The sequence below is a fragment of the Solanum dulcamara genome, chromosome 1, assembly GCF_947179165.1.
Source record: "Solanum dulcamara chromosome 1, daSolDulc1.2, whole genome shotgun sequence".
NCBI classification, from domain to species: domain Eukaryota; kingdom Viridiplantae; phylum Streptophyta; class Magnoliopsida; order Solanales; family Solanaceae; genus Solanum; species Solanum dulcamara.
Window position 1 is genome coordinate 50248403 of NC_077237.1, and position 19555 is coordinate 50267957.

General features: G+C 37.4%; 1 pseudogene; it reads right to left on the reverse strand.

The window, feature by feature from the left end:
• Positions 1-760: 760 nt before the first annotated feature.
• Positions 761-19555, reverse strand: part of LOC129883769 (DNA mismatch repair protein MLH1-like) — a 30653-nt pseudogene continuing 11858 nt past the window's right edge.

Below are 19555 nucleotides of genomic sequence, written 5' to 3' on the forward strand. Positions count from 1 at the left end.
CATGTGGTTGATTTTTGTTCAAGCTTGAAGGGTCAATTCACAATCACCATAACACTTTAAAAATAAGTATCCAGTTTATGTTTGATTAAAATATGTGATTATGTGTTAAATATATTATATGCAAGTAATCTTGGTTATTTGCTTGATTGCTTCGTTATTTGTGCTTGTATTCCAACAAAAAATTCATGGAGTAGGAAGTAGTCATTCTTGTCATTTTTGTGTATACTAATGAGAATTACATTCTCTCAGTCAGGAAATATCTTGCTTCGATATTTTATCAGTTTTTGCCATGTTCTTGATTTTCAGTTGAGATTAGATTTTTTGGCATCTTTGGTTTATTGAGTAATCAAGAAAAGTAAATTTTAGCCTCCAATTTTTTGGCTTCTTTTGAACTCCTATTTGCTTAACTGTTGTCTTGCGTATAGCATGATGTCTTCATCACTAGTTTAATGGAATAAAGTAAAAAAAGAGACAATGCATACCTTCCATTTTTGCTTCTTTTCATAATGAAAAGCACAATAAAACGTTTGATGTAGGGGTGGGGGTGTACCATATCCAATCTGACCATCTTCACAGCCAGCACTAGCAAGAAGCTTCCCTTGGGATTGTTTTCCCAGGCACAAAACAAAAAAAAACTTGTACCTGTTTCATACTTTGGTTCTTTGGGGGTAGGGGACAGGGAATTTCATTCTCAAAGTAGAAACTGTACATTTGTATAGCCTTTTGCTTCAAGGAAAGCCACATCAAAATTATCCAAGGTTTAACATCTCTCAAAAATTCTTTAGAGCTTTTCCAGTGATGCAACCTAGAAAAAGACTGTAGATGATCAATAGCATAAACATGTGCGACTCAAGATAACATCTTTAAAAAGAAGAGTAGAAAGACGGGGAAGGAGCGGGTGAGGAGAGACCAAATATCTGCCAGGAAAAGACCACACCGGAGATTTATGCTTTCTTTCCTTTTCTTTTTTTGGTTTCCTATTCGTGCCCTTAGAAAATATAGGAATGAGAAAGATTGTGACACTAAATCCTAATAGGAAAAAATGTAAAGCAAGAGATGGCAACGAAGAAAAGTTTTACTTATCTGGTACCTGAACAAAAGTTCCATTTGTAGCCATAGAATTAGGGGGCTTGAAGAAGAACCTGAGGGAGGGAAACAGAACATGCTGAATTGACCATTCACGTTGAGCCCAGGCATTTTCGGCCTCCAAAAGTAATTCTTCCTCAAATTCAGCTTCCATGGTGACCATTCACGTTGAGCCCAGGCATTTTCGGCCTCCAAAAGTAATTCTTCCTCAAATTCAGCTTCCATGGTATCATTCTCTTAGTAACAGAAAATTCAGAAGTTAGTCCTAGCTAAGAAACGATCCACAAGATTAATATGAAAGAAACACATAGTAATGTGTTGGGAGGAGACATAAATAACGGTAACACTCAATGAATGTCATAAATATATAGAATTCAGAATTATAGTCATTACTGTTAGACTAGCAAGTGTGTTATGATAGAGATAAGTATCAAATGAAAGTATTTGTAATGACCCTCATAGTCATTTTATGATTTTTGCGTGTTTTTCCTATTTTACCCCTTCCGTAGGTTCAGTATGATATTTGTGGTTTGCAGGAGTGGGCGACATGGCTCCCAAAGTGGTTGGACGAGATTTGGATAAGTTTTTTTATTTTGAAAAGTTGAAATGGTTGAACAAAGTCGATATTTGAGGAAGATGAGCTCGAATGGAATTCCACCAGTTTCGTTAGTCCCCTAGGATCATCTTTGAGTTAATTGGACTATTGGTTCGGGTCCTGAGGTATTCAGATGGGTTTCAAGTCATTATATGGTAAGTTTGGAAATTTAAAAGTTAAGTGAGACCTTCCAGACGCAAACCAATAGTTTTGGGTGTTCGTTTAGAGTTTGGTGTTTCGACGTTGTTGAGTTTCAATGGTACTACCTAAAGCAAATGAGCTCCAAATGGAATTTGGATTGAACCATTATATCTGTATCATAATTTTCGATATTATTGCATAAAGAGTTGTCATATTTTGAGTTCGTATAAGAAAAATATGCTCATTTTAGTGTCGGGAAGGATTGTTGGTGCTAGTGCGACCACAGAAATAGATACACATCCGCAAAGCCATAGGTGCAGAAATCAGACTACATGTGTGAAACCGCAGTTGCGGAACTGGCACTGCAGGTGCAATGCCAACAACAACAACAACAACATACCTAGTGAAATTCCACTAGTGGGATCTGGAGAGGGTAAAGTGTATGCATACCTTACCACTACCTCATGGAGGTAGAGAGGTTGTTTCTGTAGATGCAATGCCGCTAATACAAAAAAAATGATCGCGAAAACAGAAATCGCTGAGATAAAATCTCAGATCGTGTTCTATTTGGTATTTTCAATATTTGGGGAGCTCCAATAGAGGCGATTTTCGATGTATGTTTCTCCTATGATCAATTAGTACGTGATTCGAATTCAAATTTAGTCATTTTGCAATTTATCTTATCTTATTTATTTATTTATTTATTGTAGTTATGCCTCTTTCTTCTCGTACCACTCTACCACGACTTTCTCTTTTGCTATTCCTGTTTTCATCTTGTTTTCTATATGTTTGCCCCTATCTGACCTTTTATCTTGTCCTCTCTTAAAGCCGAGGGTCTTTCGGAAACAACCGTCCAACCTTTTAAGGTGGGGGTTAGGTCTGCGTACACTCTACCCTCCCCAGACCCCACATTATGGGATTATACTGGGTTTGTTGTTGTTGTTGTTGTTGCAATAATACTCATTATTTTCACACTTAAATTCATGATTATGAATGTGGGAATATTGATTTTTAGCCTTGGGCGTATAAAGTATGATCTTTTGGCAATGAGGGAAGCAATCTTCGAGATTTTTGTCGTGAGGGTAAGATTTTAACTCCTTGATTGGTATTTATTTTCTGATTTGTTGATTATTTCACCGTTTAAACTACATCTGAGCATAGAATTGGAGATTTCAGACCTAAAGGTTAAGAAATTGTATTTTGTTGGTTTGGCAATTGATTTGACCTCCATTTTTATGAAATTTTATATTTAAGTTTCTTACATTATGGGTAACGTGATTTTAAAAAACATTCCAGTTTTTCCCTTGTGGACTCGGGGTTGACTTTTTTTTAATCCAAAATAGAAGTATAATAATATGGGTGTCTACGGACTCGTTTACTTATGTAGATTACGTATTCGACCAGATTGGGCTCGTTCGTAGGATTTGAGGAAGGGAAAATCTGTAATCTGACTTTCATACTTCAATTCAAGGCAAGTTAAGGTTTTCTTCGACTCTTTACGTTGTGTAAGTGTATTGTTGACTGTGTATATGGGTAATGGGGTCCTGTATAAATGAGATGATGAGCATTTATGCGGATACTGGTGCCATGTATGGGCTTATGCGATTATTTGACTAGTTTGGGTTGATTCCTTGCCTTAATAGAGGATTGACATGACTTGTGACTTGTTTTAACTCGTGAACATGTTAGTTGATGATTTTTGTAATGACCTTCAAGGTCATTTTTGGAAAGTTTTGACCCATGTTCCAGCCCTGCAACACGTAATTAAACCATCTCCAAAGACAACACCACAATCATAACAACACTACGCGATTTCAATTCGACTAGAACGACTCCAAAATATGGTTTTCAACCTTTATTTCGTAATATCATAACCATAGGGAATGGAGCATAACGTGGCTGAAACCAGCAGAACTTATACCCTTATTTCAACACGTTTCCAGCCCTGCAACATATACAAACAAATTCCAAATACAACACCACAATAACAATGACACTAGCCAAACTTTAGGCCGACTAGAACCGCTTCAAAACAGTCCCTATACACTTCAGCAGTAACCTGCATACTTTCATGTTCCCCGTCCATATTTATATCCCCATAACATGTCTAAACCCTTACTCAAACATGTAAAAAGGGAATCAAACCATACCTTAGCAAACGGGCTTCCAAAACTTACCAAAAATTGACTTCGGAGCTCCTTGACGCGGCTGAGCTTTGGTGGCTGCTCACTGCCCTATCTTGCTGCCCCAACCAATTAATTTACGGTGTTAAACACCTTCATTCAATCGAGGGACACCTTATATGATTAATTCACGGAGCAAAATCAGAGGGCTTACCTTTTTCCCTCTTGGCCGTGGCTTTTTTTTCTTTCTCCCCAAGTTTTCTCTCAACTTTTCCAAGTCTAAAGATGAAAGAATGAAGGCATATTCAGCATCACCTATATATATCCCTCCTTAGAAGGTGACACATGGCAACCATAGGGGTGACATGTGTCCAGCCCTTAAGGCGCCACCTCACCTCATACATCCACCCACATGCTGCCACGTGGCATGGTGGGGACCACCTCAAGTAGGTGTGTCACCTACTTACCCTAAGCAGGTGCATCACCTACTTGTCACCTACTTGCTTCTTTTTATAAGTTCGAAATCTAGTTTTTGCTCCTTTTCATAGGTTCGTAATCTCGTCTCACTTTAAGAATCTATATAATCCTTGCTACTTAAGCTCGACATGTTCTCAAGTAGCTTAATTACGTAGGACATCCAAGTTTGTATCTTACGCAAGTAGGTTGAGTACCACGACTCCTTATTTGGCCTCCAACTCCATCCAAAGCCTTCTAGACCTATTTCCAATCGTCACTACTCACGTAGAACTTCATAGATAACATGCATCACATGGCAATCTTTTAGGAAAAAAAATATGCTCCAATGTACAAAGGTGCGGGGTATAACAATTGTGATATCTGAGACATGAATTGCATATGATATTAGATTTCATTCCTTCTCATTGATGGCATGAATATTCTCATTTGCATTTAGGTTGATGTATACCATTGAGATCCTAATTGATGAATTCGTTGATGTGAAATGGTTCCGGCATAATAAAAGAGGAAAACAAAAAGGATTCAAGGGACGTGCCACGCACCGTGGTTGTTATATTATTGTATCGGGGGATGTGCCATGCGTCATGGTTATATTATTGCATCGAGGGACATGCCACGTGTTGTAGCTGTTATATTTTTGCATAAACGGGATGTGCCATGCGTCGTGGTTGTTATTTTAGCATCTCATTGGGCATTCAACGCATTGCATTGAATTTTGCATTGACTTGACTATCTGAGTATTTGCCCTTCCTATGTGAGCTGTTATGACTGAAATACATGTGATATTGACATTATTTATTGAGTTATGGAAACATACCTGGCTTACGTGTTACATGAGTTATATCTGCATATAGAAATAGTTAGATTGCCTGCTCTGCTTGCAGTCGTATTATGGAGGTTTGGATGGGGTGTCAGGAGTACCTGTTCTATTTAGCTTTATATGTGTTTACTGTATTACTTGCTGAGTACTGTGTTGTTTGGTACTCACCCCTTGCTATCTACACCTGAGTTGGTTCTGAGCTCGGACAGATATTCAGATTTCTCCTTCCTTCATCCACGGCTTTTGGAGTTACATGAGAGGTAGCTGTTGACACCGGCGATCTCTCTCGTTTCTTTTACATGCTTGTTCTATTTGAGAGACAAACGCATTTTTGAAACTTATATTTATTTCATTTCCACTGTAATAGAGGCTTGTACATATGACAACCAATCCTTTGAGGTATTGTAAATGACTAAGACTTCTGCAATTTTTTGTGTTTATCTATCTATTATATTATTTTCGCTTATTTCCACTTAAATTGGGTTTGGGGCTAACATGTCTCAGTGAATTGAGACGAGTGTCATCAGAGCCGTATTCGGACCATGACAAATTTACTCTCCTTAACGGATTCAGTGTCGGATTATGGTAATATCTTGTGATAGTTGCAATCCTAACTGTATTTTGGGTTGATATGTGGTGTTTATATGGGTCAAGACATTGAAAAGGCAAAGATTGTAGGATTGCATTACTCTATGAATACACTGCCTTGAAATGTGTATTTGTTGATTTGGGATCAGAGTTGCACGCCTGCACATAATGCATTGCATTTCATATGAATCGAAGTTGCATGCCTGTCCAATATCATGTATGGAACGGAGTGGCACGCCTTCCTAATATTATGTATGGAACTGAGTGGCAAGCATTCCCAAAATCATGTATGAAACGGAGGGGCATGCTTTCCCGAGGTAGCTGCTTGGTTGATCCGCATTTCCTAGATCTCTCCTATCCTCTTATTTTGTCCATGCCTTTTGTATTTCAAGACAATGTAGTAGTTATTATCGTACTTTGATACTCTAGAGGCTTGTACTAGTGACACCGACTTTTGGGATGACTTGTATCTATTTTTCGCATATTTTATGAGTTTTATGAAAAATATCATTTTATGAATTATCTTGATTCTTAAATGTTTATTCCAAGTGTTCCTACTTTGTATTTCATTTTGTTACTTTGGGTTGGCTGACCTATCGGTACACTTACCCGATTTTGGATCGTGATAGTGCCCAAGTCACAAGAATAAGTATCTCCAATATTATCCCAACATAGCTAGCATGTTATAAGTTGGTCTTTTTTTTTTAATCCTTGGTTAAGTTGGTCCATCTTCCTGTGGCTTCTACTTTTGGATTGCAATACAAGCTGTTTCATAGCATTTAGCCGATTAAAGCTAGTTGCTATCTTAAAAAATGAAAGTTGCAAAGTTTAAAGCAGAGCTATCGCTGCTTATGCCTAATTGGCATCCCTAATTCTCTCACCGGCAATGCTGAATATGGAAATCTCAACAAGGTAAAACAAAGAGCTGTTAATTTACGGAAGGGCCCAGCGATCCTAAAGTATAATGATTTCTTAAAGTGCCAAATTGCAGTAGGATCTGGCTGTCAATGACGCAGACTAGGAGTGTAGCTCCTTCACTAGGACCAACAGGAACCCTTGCTACCCTGCAATAAGTACATGCCAGTCATAATGGAATTTGTTTTTCAGAATAGTTGCTTACCTATGTTTTCTATAGAAGTTCCGTCTGAACCACTTGAAAGCACTCTCTTTCTGTATAATTTCAAGACATCACCTGAGGGATTAGGCAATAATGGTGGATGCATGGCATAAAAACTTCCTAGGGCAGCAGCAATTGTCTGAAAACAAATTTTCTCATCTTCCCAGTCAACCTACAAATTAACAGAAGTAAAACGACACAGTTGAGCAAGATGGGACAGAGGGAGTAACAATTTAGTCTTGTCCTATCTACCAACATTTGTAGCTTTGGGATGTCAACAATGGCCCTCAAATTTGATGAAAATATCAATTCGTTCAGTGCAAAAACAAATTTTATCGCCAATTCACATAAAGCAACTCTGATTATCCACACAAACTACATAGAAACCATAAGAGCCACAATAATAGGCAATATATATCACCCAATAAGGCAACTATAATATCACATGCTTAGATTAAAATTCATCAAATCCTAATATCTCCATATACTTCCTATGGATTGGTAATAAAGAAAAACAGTCTTTCATCTGGTTAAGAGGGACTTGGTAGTGAGAGAAGGAGGAGGAAGAATTCAGCATCCATCTCTTTTTGCATTGCACAGTGGAGGCAACTATGGAATCTGTTTTTCAATATTTTCAACTTCTCTTTTATCATGCCTTTCAGTTTAAAAGACCTGTTGACTCTTTGGGACAAAACTGGGATCAGTAAACCAGAAAGAAGTTTGAGGGTTACAGTGTCAGCTTGTATCTGTGGGGTTTTGTGGACTGAAAGAAATGCTAGGTGTTTTGAAGGGAAAGTTATCTTTGTACAAATGTTAAAGTACAAATGTATTTGGTTTGTTGGCTTTTTGGTGCAACTTACAGGATGTAAAGGATAAAACAGTGTCAGATTTGATCAAGTCACTACAGAAATCGATTTCCATATAGAAAGGTGCCCCTCTTTTGTTTTTGCCCAGGGGATTTTCTTATTTGTACCTACAAAGCACTTTCTTAGTAGGCGTATGGACATAGATTTGGTTGAAATTTGGACAAAGAATTTTTGAAGTTGAAAAATGGTAAACAATTTTCACTTGAAAAACTAGTCAAATCTAGGTTTTCAAATTTGAAAAACTCCAATCCGAAAAACTAACCAAAAAGTCAGTCCAATGTATAACCTAAAAATGTTCTGAAAAAAAATGCAAAAAAGAAAAAACTATGTCTAAACGACTCTGTTAGTTTGGTTGTGTCCTATGTATTCAAAGAAACAGGTTCTTTGAGCAATGATGCAAGAAGGTAAATTGAAGAATAAAGTAAATCAACACAAATATTTTAGCAAGAAAAAATCTTTGCTCAAGAGAGGCAGAAAGCATAACCTAGGGAACAATCCCAACCTCTACGCCCTTAACTCTTCTTTTCAATGACTCTACCTATCAATGAAGTCCCTTACAAACACAAAACAACACTTACTACAATCAACTAAGAAAGTAATCAAGATCTTGTTTTGGTACCAATCCAATAAACTAACTATTACAACTCAAGAACAACATAGATAAAACTTGATATGAGCAGGTTCTTTCGTTGTAACAACAATTACTTCTTCAAGACTCTTTGTGCTGACTCTTTCACCCTGACGCGGTGATGCCTCTCTCTTTAGATGTGGTCAAATTCCAAAGCTTTGTGTTGTGATGTTTATATAGAAGTAAATAGCTGCCTTGTAGCATTCCAATCCAAATAGGAATTGATTCAAATAATTCCATCAATCCAATCCTAGTTTGACTTGGTTTGAATCTTCTTCATGCGTTGGGATTCTTTCTATTAATTCAAAGTTAATACAATGTGTTCAATTTATGGTAATATTTTCATATGTTGAACTCCAATTCCTTGTAGAATTAGATTGAGTCATAAAGGTGGTTGCTCCATACAGACTTCTTTCTCAAGATCACCATGTAGAAAAGTATTCTCAATGTCTAACTGATGAGAAGGCCAATGACAAACGGCAGCCATAGATAGAAAAAGACAGACAAATGCTACTTTAGTTATGGGAGTGAAAGTGTCACTATAATCTAGCCCAAATATTTGAGTATACCCTTTGGCAACTAGGCAAGCCTTAAGGCGATCAACCTGATCGTCTGGACCAATTTTGACTGCATAAACCCAACGACAACCAACAATAGATTTACTTGCAGGAAGGGAGACAAGCTCCCAAGTACCACTGGGGTATGTAAAGCAGGCATCTCATCAATCATAGCCTACCTCCATCAAGAATGAGAAAGTGCTTCACTTGTAGTCTTAGGAATGGAAATAGAGGACAAAGATGATACAAACGCATAATAGGGTGATGATAGACGTAGATAACTCAACAAAGTATAATGTGGGTTAGCATTTCGAGTGGATCGTATACCTTTTTGAAGTGCAATCGATTGGCTAGGAGGAGGCAAGTCGGCAGTAGGAGCAGGGTCCGGCAAATGACATGAATCATCCGGGACTAGTACTGGATGCAGACGACGACGATAAGTCAGGAGTGGTGGCACTACAACTGAAGATGTAAAAGAAATCGTAGATTCCTCAAAAGTTGGTATAGGTAAGACCTAAGGTATGGGTGAGACCTCGCAAAGTCAGGATGATCAAAAGATGTATAGTTTGGTTGAGATTCAAAGAATGAGACTTCGGCGGACATAAGGTATCGACAAAGATCAGGCAAATACCAACGCTACCCTTTTTAAACTCAAGAGTAACCAAGAAAGACACACTTGATAGCACGAGGGGCTAATTTATCTTTTTCTAGGGCTATGTTATTAACAAAGCATGTGCTCCCAAAGACACGAGACGGAATAGAGTAGAGATGTGACTGAGGAAACAATATGGAATGTGGAACCTGATTCTGAATAGAAGATGAGGGTATTCTATTAATTAAATAACAAGATGCAAGGACTGCATCTCCCCAAAAACGCAGCGGAACATGGGATTCAATGAGAAGAATGCGAGCAGTCTCAATGAGATGTTTCTTCCATTCTGCTATGTTATTCTGCTGAGGGGTGTACATACAAGATGTCTAGTGAATAATTCCTTGGTGAGTCATAAACTCCTGAAACTAGAAAGATAAGTATTCTAAGGCATTGTCACTACGAAAAGTAGTGAATACAAATACCAAACTGATTTTGTATTTCAGCAAAAAAACTTTTGAATATAGAAAATAACTCAGAATGATCTTTCATTGAGAAAAACCAAAGTGCATCTTGAATAATCATTAATGAAACTAACAAAATCCTAAGATTGAACTAACTCTTGTAGGACCCAAAATATCATAATGAAAAAATACACTCTGAACGGCCCTCAATACTACGTGAAAATGTAGCACAGGTGCGTTTCCCAAGTTAAACTAGACAAACTAGGCACCATCTTCTATATCTTGGATAAACTCGGATGTCCCAAAGGTTTGTGAATTAGGTCTGGAGGATCTGTAAAGAGCATGTTGTGAAGGAATTTGAAGAGATAAGATAGTAAAGCCTTGTGAATCATGTCCTGTGTCAATCATCTATCCTATACTACGGTCCTATATGAGAAAAAACTCATCAAAAATGTTTTGCTACAATGTAGGGCAAGCGCCAAACGACTAACATATGCCAAATTAAAAGGAGAACCAAGGAAATAAAGAACAGAGTCTAGAGTGATAAAAGATAGGAGTTTGGCTTTTCTAACCCCTTTAGGTTTTGTTTATATCCCATTGGCTAAAGTAATAATATGAAGAGATTGTGAATAAAAAATATCAGACAAAAGTGATTTGTTACGAGAAATATGATCAGAAGCGTTGGAGTCCATGACCCATGATTCAAGAGTACTAGACTGTGAAATACATGCAAAAGAATTACCCGCAACAGAAACATCAGGTTGAGCAACCGAAGCTACTTGTGGAGACGTTTGCTTATACGGAAGGAACTCATCATATTCTATCTAAGCAATATGAGCATTATCGGATGGTCGATCAGGATGAGCAACAAAAGCTACTTGTGGAGATGGACTGCTTATTTGCATGATTCCGAAAGAACTCATTATATTCCTTTCAAGCAATAAGATCATAACTGGTTGGTGGACCATGAAAATATAACATGTCACGAGTGTGTTCAAGCTTATGACAATAACTACACTTGGGTCGAGGTTTCTCAAAACGACCTCCTCGTCGATTTTCCATAGATTGATATGTTCATTTTTCTATGGTTTGAGATGCGAGAACAGAGGAGTCAATGGTTGGTGATGAAACTACTTTGTCATTGGGAGGTGCAGCAAGACAAAGTAGATGAGAGAATAATTCATCAATTGTAGGAACTGTAGGACTAGCTAAAATCTGATCACACTAAATCATGGTCGGTAGGAAGTTTAGCAAGAGCAAGAACTAAAAACAACGTCTACCTGTGTTGTTGTTTTTCCACGTTTGTAGTTACTGGCATCAATGTTTCAAATTCCTCCATGACTGCATGTACCTGTCCCAAGTAAGTAGACATATCATATTTTTGTTTCTTTAAATTGGTCATTTGAGATAGCACATTATAGAATCGAGCTATGTCATTAGTGAATAAAGCAAGAGCCATTTCTCAAACCAAATAACATGTCTAGAAAGGGCAAAACAAGAGCATCAACTTGGAATCAATAGATCACCATTGGATACTACATAATTGTGCATTAACGTCCTCCCGTTGTGCTTTGGCTGTTGCATCTTCCTCACTAGCCTTTGCCTTTCATCTACTACACAAGCATTGTTCATTAAGTGGTCTTGGACACCTTGACCCTTGCACCACAACTCAATCGAGGAAGCCCAAGCTAAATAGTTTGAGCTTTCCATTAATGGTTTTGAAGTGATTATAAGGCTTGAACTTCCAATTCCTATATTTTTTAGACAAAATATCAATCCCAAAAGACATTGTGAAATTAGAATTTGTAGCCAAAGATCAACAAATATTTTGCCAATATCAAAAAAAATATCGCCAGAATCTGGAAAACAAAAGACAACGGTCACCGAAAAATTAGATTTGATTGCCAAAAAATTGTCGGAATCAGGAAATAACTATATGGACAACCTCGAAATGAAGCGGTGATCCTACTGGGAAAAGAAAAACTGCCAAAACGTAGCTGGAACAGAGCTCACGCGCCGATGCGTGGTTAGATCTCACCAAAATAGTTGCACCTCTGATCGGCACGTGAGGAAGCGTTAGGTGATGTTTTCCGATGGGTCTGAATGGGCTTTTGTTGCCGGAGAGTGAGGGAACCAGTGGTGGTGTTGGTTTTCACACCACTGATGGAAATAGATGATGACACAAATCAGTCTTGCCAATCGCCGGAAATTGACACGCGGTGACATGTCTGACTAAGTTTAGTTTCTCACCAATGCTCTGATTATTACACAAAGACCCTATTTATAGAAACTCATACAATCTCTTACCAAGTAGGATACTATATACTAATTCTATTCCTATTCTAAGTAGGATTGTATATACCTATTACTATTCTAACAAATATATTTCGCCAACCAATGGAAATCCAAGTTGATTCATTACTGAAACACAATAGATTCATTCAGAGGCAAGCAATACAAAACTAATGTAGCATAAATTCCTTTGAGAAAGGCAAGTAAAAGAGGGCAAGAAAAAACAATGAAAACAGAGGCTGGAAATTGTAGCTACTATATAATAAACCTTGGAAAGCACAAAAGTCAGAACGTAAATTGAGACCACTCATTGAAAGAAGAAAAATAATGTACATTGGAAATCGAGTACCAAAGTAATCAATGTTAAAGGGCTCCATAAATTAATTTAGGATGATACTTGGCAATGTAGATGAGTTTACAGGCTCATAACTTCCAATATACTAAGCAGATCAAGCTGCTTCATATGTGGTTGATCAACTTCATTGTGCAACACCCACAGGTCCACAGTCATGGGCAAGAACATTATAGAATTGAGAAGATCTTTGTTACATGGAATAGGAATAAATACAAAGAAATAGCAAAGAACTCACATCATTTCCCAAACAAAGTATAAATTCTGGGATGCGGTCCATGTCAGGTGTGTACTGATCCAGTATAACAGGAAGTCTAGACATATTTCCATTTGAATCGATATGAATACTAAAATACTCTTCTAGCATTCCAGCCTTTTGCTTGAGCAGTTCTGTATTCATCTGAAGTCATACATAGAAAATGCCAATGCTGATTAGGAAGGGTATAATGATGATAGGTGACAGAATTACCTGAATTGAATAGACAAAAAGGAACAATATCTTTCAGTGTCCAGGAGCAGACATGGACAAGAAATAGAATTAAATTACTGTAGCGCAGTTACAGTTGACTTAAGATGAAATTACCTCAGCAATCTTTCCTCTTAGCTCATTGCTTTCATTGCCTTCTGGATCTGTACCCTCTTCTTTCAGACAAAGCATTACTAACTCAGGTAATGATGCTGGTTCACTCAGTTGAATTGCATTGAAATGGGCAAACCGACGTAAAACTTGCTGATACATAAGCTCTTTACTTTTGTAGCACCAAAAGTAGGGAAGATCATCAAATACATAGTTAAATGAGTTATCTATTGAAGGAAAATTTAAGGAATTAAAAGAGCCATGGAAAAATTACACAGCATCAGAAAAGGCAGAGAGTAAAGCGAGAGATGCAAGCTAAAGAGATATTGGAATCTTCATTGTCAAGTGCTCTAGCAGGGTTTTTTTGAGAAAAGGTAACTTGTATTATAAACAAAGGAATACTCAGGAAGTATTCCTGCAATACTTACAATCAAAAATACAAAGTGTTGTTGTCCTCCAATGAACTCATAAGTAATCTAAAATACTAGGGATATCCTCATCTTCATGAGGGTATTCATGTTTAAACCAAAAATAGAAAAGAGCCAAACAATTCAGCTTCATCTTCTCCATAGAGCAGCTCTTGTTTTCAAAACATCTCTGATTCCTTTCCATCCAAATAGTCCACCAAATGCAAGCCGGAACAATCTTCCATCTCCCCCTGTACCCTGACTGATTTCCATCCCTATTCCAACATGCCAAAACTTCCTTTAGGTGTAGACCAACTGATGCCAACTGATGTCCCTTGTATTAATGAAAATCTTCCAAAGGTTCAATGTCTCCTTACAGTGTAAAAAGAGATGATTCATTGTCTCTGCCTCACATTCACCAAAAAAGCATCTGGAGCACAGCTGGAGGCCCCTCTGCATACGGTTACCTGAGTGAGAACAGCATGTTCTGCAAAAAGACAAGTAAAACAGGCCACCTCGAAGGGCACCTTAACTTTCCATATCATTTTCCATGGCCAGTACCTTGGTCGAGTGTGTGTCCTCTGTGAGTTTCTGTAAGCTGATCCAACTGAGAATCTTCCCTGTTTATCTGTAAGCATGTTTTCTTTTTTGTTATTTCTTTTTTTTTTAATAACTGAGAAATCTTAGAGAGCTAGTGGCACAAGATTCAAAACTCGGTGGATAATAGGTCAGGATTTCTACCCTTATCCACTTAATACCAGGTATTTTTGTTGTGGCAAGGTTCGAACCCATAACATTCGCCTAGTTAAGCTTGTTTTCCATCCCTTGCCCAGGCTTCTATCAGTCTCCTCTAATCTTTCAGAATACTTGGACTTCTTTTATTGTTAAGAATTGTGAGGATATGATTGTATATAATGTCCTACGTGAAAAAGGATTGTAGTGTATAGTCTATAGATAGGGCTCAGTGTAATAATGAAGTTTACACAATTCAATAACATCTTTCCCGTGCTTTTATTACTCACGTGGTATCAAAGCTTTGATGAGAAATATCCAGGAAAGAGAACTCAGTCAGACAAAAGCCTGTAGTTACAAAAGACAACAACCTCCTCTTTTTAAATATGCTTTGAGAAAAGATCAATTGTTAATTACTTTCGTATTTAAATTATATATTTATGAGGTTTAAATATAACTAAATTATGCACATTCAGATGTTGAAAAACAAACCGTCTGTCTTGAACATTCAGTGTTCAAGACAACATCTTAATTATTCAGATGTGTATTCAGATTCAGACGTCTTAATCTTAATGAAAAAAAATGAGACCTAAGTATCTGCCACATTGGAAGCTATAAGTGCCCTTAATCTGCTTTGCCCAAACAGTCTGAAGAATCCCATGAAATTCAGGATGAGTCATTACTGTAATGTAGAGTTTGAAAGGTGTTGGTCTAAGGACCACATTTGGTTTATACTCCATGACAATGGGGGAATGATCAGAAACCCCAGGGTTGAGGAACTCAGCATCAACCTGTCCATAAGTCTGTAGCCACTGCAAATTTTCAAATGACCACTTAATTTTGGATTAAACTCTAGAATCCTGGTCCTGTCTGTTACAAAAAGTGATGTGCAAACCCTTAGTTTTCAATGGAGTCACTTGGAGGTCATCCACACACTCCTGGAACTCCTGTGTTTCTGCTACTGTGACAATGGAACAAATTCTGTCCTCTGAAGAGAGGATGGTGTTGAAGTCACCACACAATGGCCAAGGATTTTCCTTCCTAGCAATATCAAATCAGCCCACAGTGATCCTCTGTTCAGCGCATCATTCCTTGCATATACGATAGTAACATAGGCAGCAAAAGAACATTGAGGCATTCTCAACTCTACAGTGTATGAACTGTTCACTAGTTTGGAGGATCTGCAGCTGAACACTGGTCCTCCAAAAAGCCGAATCCTCCCATTAGGAGCCATGGGGTAATTGCACCAAGTGTGCCATCCCTGTGCCACCTTCCTTAGAATGTTACTTGATTTATTTTCCTTTACTCTAGTTTCAATGCATCCAAAGGCATCCACCTTATGCTTCTGCAAAACGTGTCTCATCTCTTTTTTCTTTTGGGGTTGATTCAAGCCCCTTATGTTCCAGGTTGATATAAACATGGGGGATTTGGGCCACTTCTGGATCCCCAACTTGGACATCAATATTGAGCTGTGAATTACCATGTAAACATTCAAAATGGTTGCTAGTTTGAACATTGCTCCTCTCCCCTGTCTCGACCCACCTCTTAGAAGGACCTGCACTCTTGTGAGGACTCAGGTCCTTGCCCTTCCCCCCAGCATCCTCTTTTGTATCAGCCATGTGGGTAGTTTCCTCAGTGGCATTAGTTTCCTCTTCAGTTCTTGCAACCCAATTCTGTTTTGCACCTCTTGTTTGCCCTCTTCGACCTCTATTGCGTCTTCTCCTTCTAGGAGCTTCCTGTAATGCAGGTTCCTTTTCCATCTGTTCTTTCTTTGCCCAGCAGTCTCCTTCCAGATGGCCAAAACACATACAATGCTGGCAAAATGTGGGCCTCTATTCATAGTGTATACTTTGTTGGAAGCACCCCGATGGGACTTCAGTATCAATAGTATCCATCAGTGGTTGAGATACATCAACCTCAACCAGTTTTCGAGCATAGGAGATGCATTCCATGGCAGCCCTACCGTGTACATAGGCTTCCCTACGGCACTCGTGATCTTGCTCAATGCTTCACTCGACCAGTACCCTACCGGCAAGCCAGGTAGTGTTATCCATAAGAGGAATTGTTACTTGTTATGATACGTGTAAGGTCCCACCCATCAAGACCCTGTCATACTCTTCCTGGGATTCGAATCGGAATATGAAGTAGCCCTCAGCGTGAGCTAAGATTTGGGGTTTTGCGACAAACCTGCAGGCATTAGCAACATACAGTTCCATACTCTTAATGTATGGTGTGTAGCCCATGAAAATACAATATGTGAGTTCTTCCAATATTCCTCCTGTGATTTCAGATCTACCACATATTTTCAGGCTAAGCACACCGCACACGTTAGCAAGCCTCGCTAAAATGCACCAAGAGAGAACACATCCATTCGAGCTTGACAGAAAGCACCTCAGCCTTTTTTAATGAAGGGTAAAATAATCCCCTTTCCAGTTTCCTCTATCACTTTCAATTTTGTTCTTTATGTCCAAGTTATCTTTCTTGCATATATCAGTTGTTTGACTCATGCCCTAAATTATGCCATAATATCTCTTGATGATTCTTTTATTATGCAGAACCGCAATACAGGACAAACAATTGGTGCAGGGCATGAATCACAAGGCCTCTACTACTTTACCTCTCCTAATTCCTTCACAACGTGTCCCATTATAGATCCTCTAGACGTAATTCATAGAAGTTTGGGACATCTGAGTTTATTCAAGCTACAGAAGATGGTGCCTGGTTTGTAGAGGCCATCCATAATAGATTGTGAGTCATGTTAACCTGGGAAACACACTCGCACTACCTTTCCATGTAATGTTGAGAGTCATGTAGAGTATTTTTCCATTAGTTCATTATGATATTTGGGGTCCTAGTAGAGTCGGTTCAACCTTAGGATTTCATTATTTTGTTAGTTTCAATGATGGTTATTCCAGAACTACTTGGAATTGCTTAATGAAAGATCGTTCTATGTTATTTTCTATGTGCAAGGAGTTTTGAGCGGATATATAAAATCAATTTGGTGTTTCTATTCATACTTTTCATAGTGATAATGCCTTAGAATACTTATCCTCCTCGTTTTAGCAATTTTGACTCACCATAGAATCATTCGTCAGACATCTTGTATGAACACCCCTCGGCAGAATGCGGTAAGGTTTGTTTGGTAGGATGTATTAGAGGAGATAATGCTGGTATTAGCTTTGGTATCATTTAATTTCTTGTTTGGTAGTGTTTTCAACTTAGGTATAACTAATACAGGTGTTAGTTATGCACCCTATTCAATACTATTCTTATACATAGCAAACCATGACATTAACAATATCAAGGTTATAAATAAATGAATATATATATATATATATATATATATATATATATAAGTGGGAACAAGCAAGCAGCCAATGGTCAACATGCCCGCTTGTGCTGCTTGCTTGTTGAATGAAAATGTAAATGTGGGTCTTGCTTTAGGTTTCATTACTTATTAACTTTAATTTTCTTAATAAATTCTAAATGAAATTAACGTTATATTTTCTTACTTATTAACTTTAATTTTCTTACTAATTTTCATTACTTATTAACTTTAGTTTTTTTCTTAGTAAATTATAAATGAAATTAACTTATTCCGCCATCTATATTTTGTACTCATTTTTATTTGTCCACTTTAAATTTTGTACACTTTTTAAATTAATGATTAATATGAATATTTTTTCACAATATTCATATTAATTGACATATAATCTTACGTATTGGAAAATGATTTGAAGAATAAGTAATTAATGTGTATAGCAGAATGCGCTATTTCAATGCCTCGATATGAAAGATGACCAGCTCTACAACTTTTAGTGTCATATCTTTCAAAACAAAGTTGTATATTGTCCGGTTTACAACCCCCACTACATTTGTCTTTATGATATTTACTATATTTCACTTTTTTCGAATACAGTACGTCCCCCTTTTTTTACTATATGAAATTCAAACTTTTACACCCGAGGTTCCATAGCAAGTAGATACTTCCACAGGAGCATAATCTATTTTTATGGTTAAATACATTACGAGACGTTTTTCAATCTCTTGATATGCTAAAAGTGAGAAGTAAAAGTAAAAAAATATTTGTAGTATAGTTACCAAACAAAAGTGAACAGAGGGAGTATTTGACATCTTTTTCCTATTTTCAGAGGTAAGATTTAACCAAAAGTCCAAAGGACAAAGGAAATTTAGTTGGAACAATTGTGCGTTCTTTTTGTTGACAGGAAAAAGACAAAATATTGCTTGAAAATCAGCGTTTCGCCATGAAAATTTGAAATTTAATTTGAAGTTATGGTTGAAATTGGGAAAACAACTAATAGCTACTTTTAAAATAATAGTACATTCAAATATGAATATTATTCCACATATCGTAAAAAGTATAACCAATTGCTATAAAAATTAATATTATTGGGCACGTACACAACACGGTTATCGTCACTAGTAAATGAATAAGCATGGTTAAAAACAGAACTGCCCTTGAAGTCCCTTAAAGGATACAAAACTAAAAAATGTGGAGGGTACTATTGTAAACAAATGATTTTTTTAGAAATTAAGCAATGCATCTTATTTTTAATACATAAACCATACAGTGGATAAGACATAATGTCAACATAACTAGACACCCTATTCGGTACTATTCTTAAACACACTATCAAACGATCCCTTAGTGCACTCTCTCTTCTCATTCAATCCCATGTTCCACTGCATTTTGGGGCAATATAGTTCTCACCTCTTGCTATTTAATTATTCAGGTGCTCTCATCTTCGATTCAAAATCAGATTTCTTATTCAATATTGTTTGCTAAGTAACCTCTATACTCTCTTCTTCATCATATCTTTGGGATCACATTTTTTTTCATAACTTAGCCCGGTAAAAAAAAAATAATCCCTCGTGCTCTCAAATGTGTCTTTCTTGGTTATTCTCTAATTCAAGGGGTATCGTTGCTAATCACCTGATCTTCATCGGTACCTTATGTCAGTCGATGTCACATTTTTTTAGTCTCTACCTTACTTTACATTTTCTTCTCATCATCCTAATATCTCTGAGGTCTTACCTATATCAACTTTGAGGAAATATGGTTACTTCTAAATTTCCAGCCACAATGCTATCACTCCTAACCTATCATCGCCGTCCATGTCGAG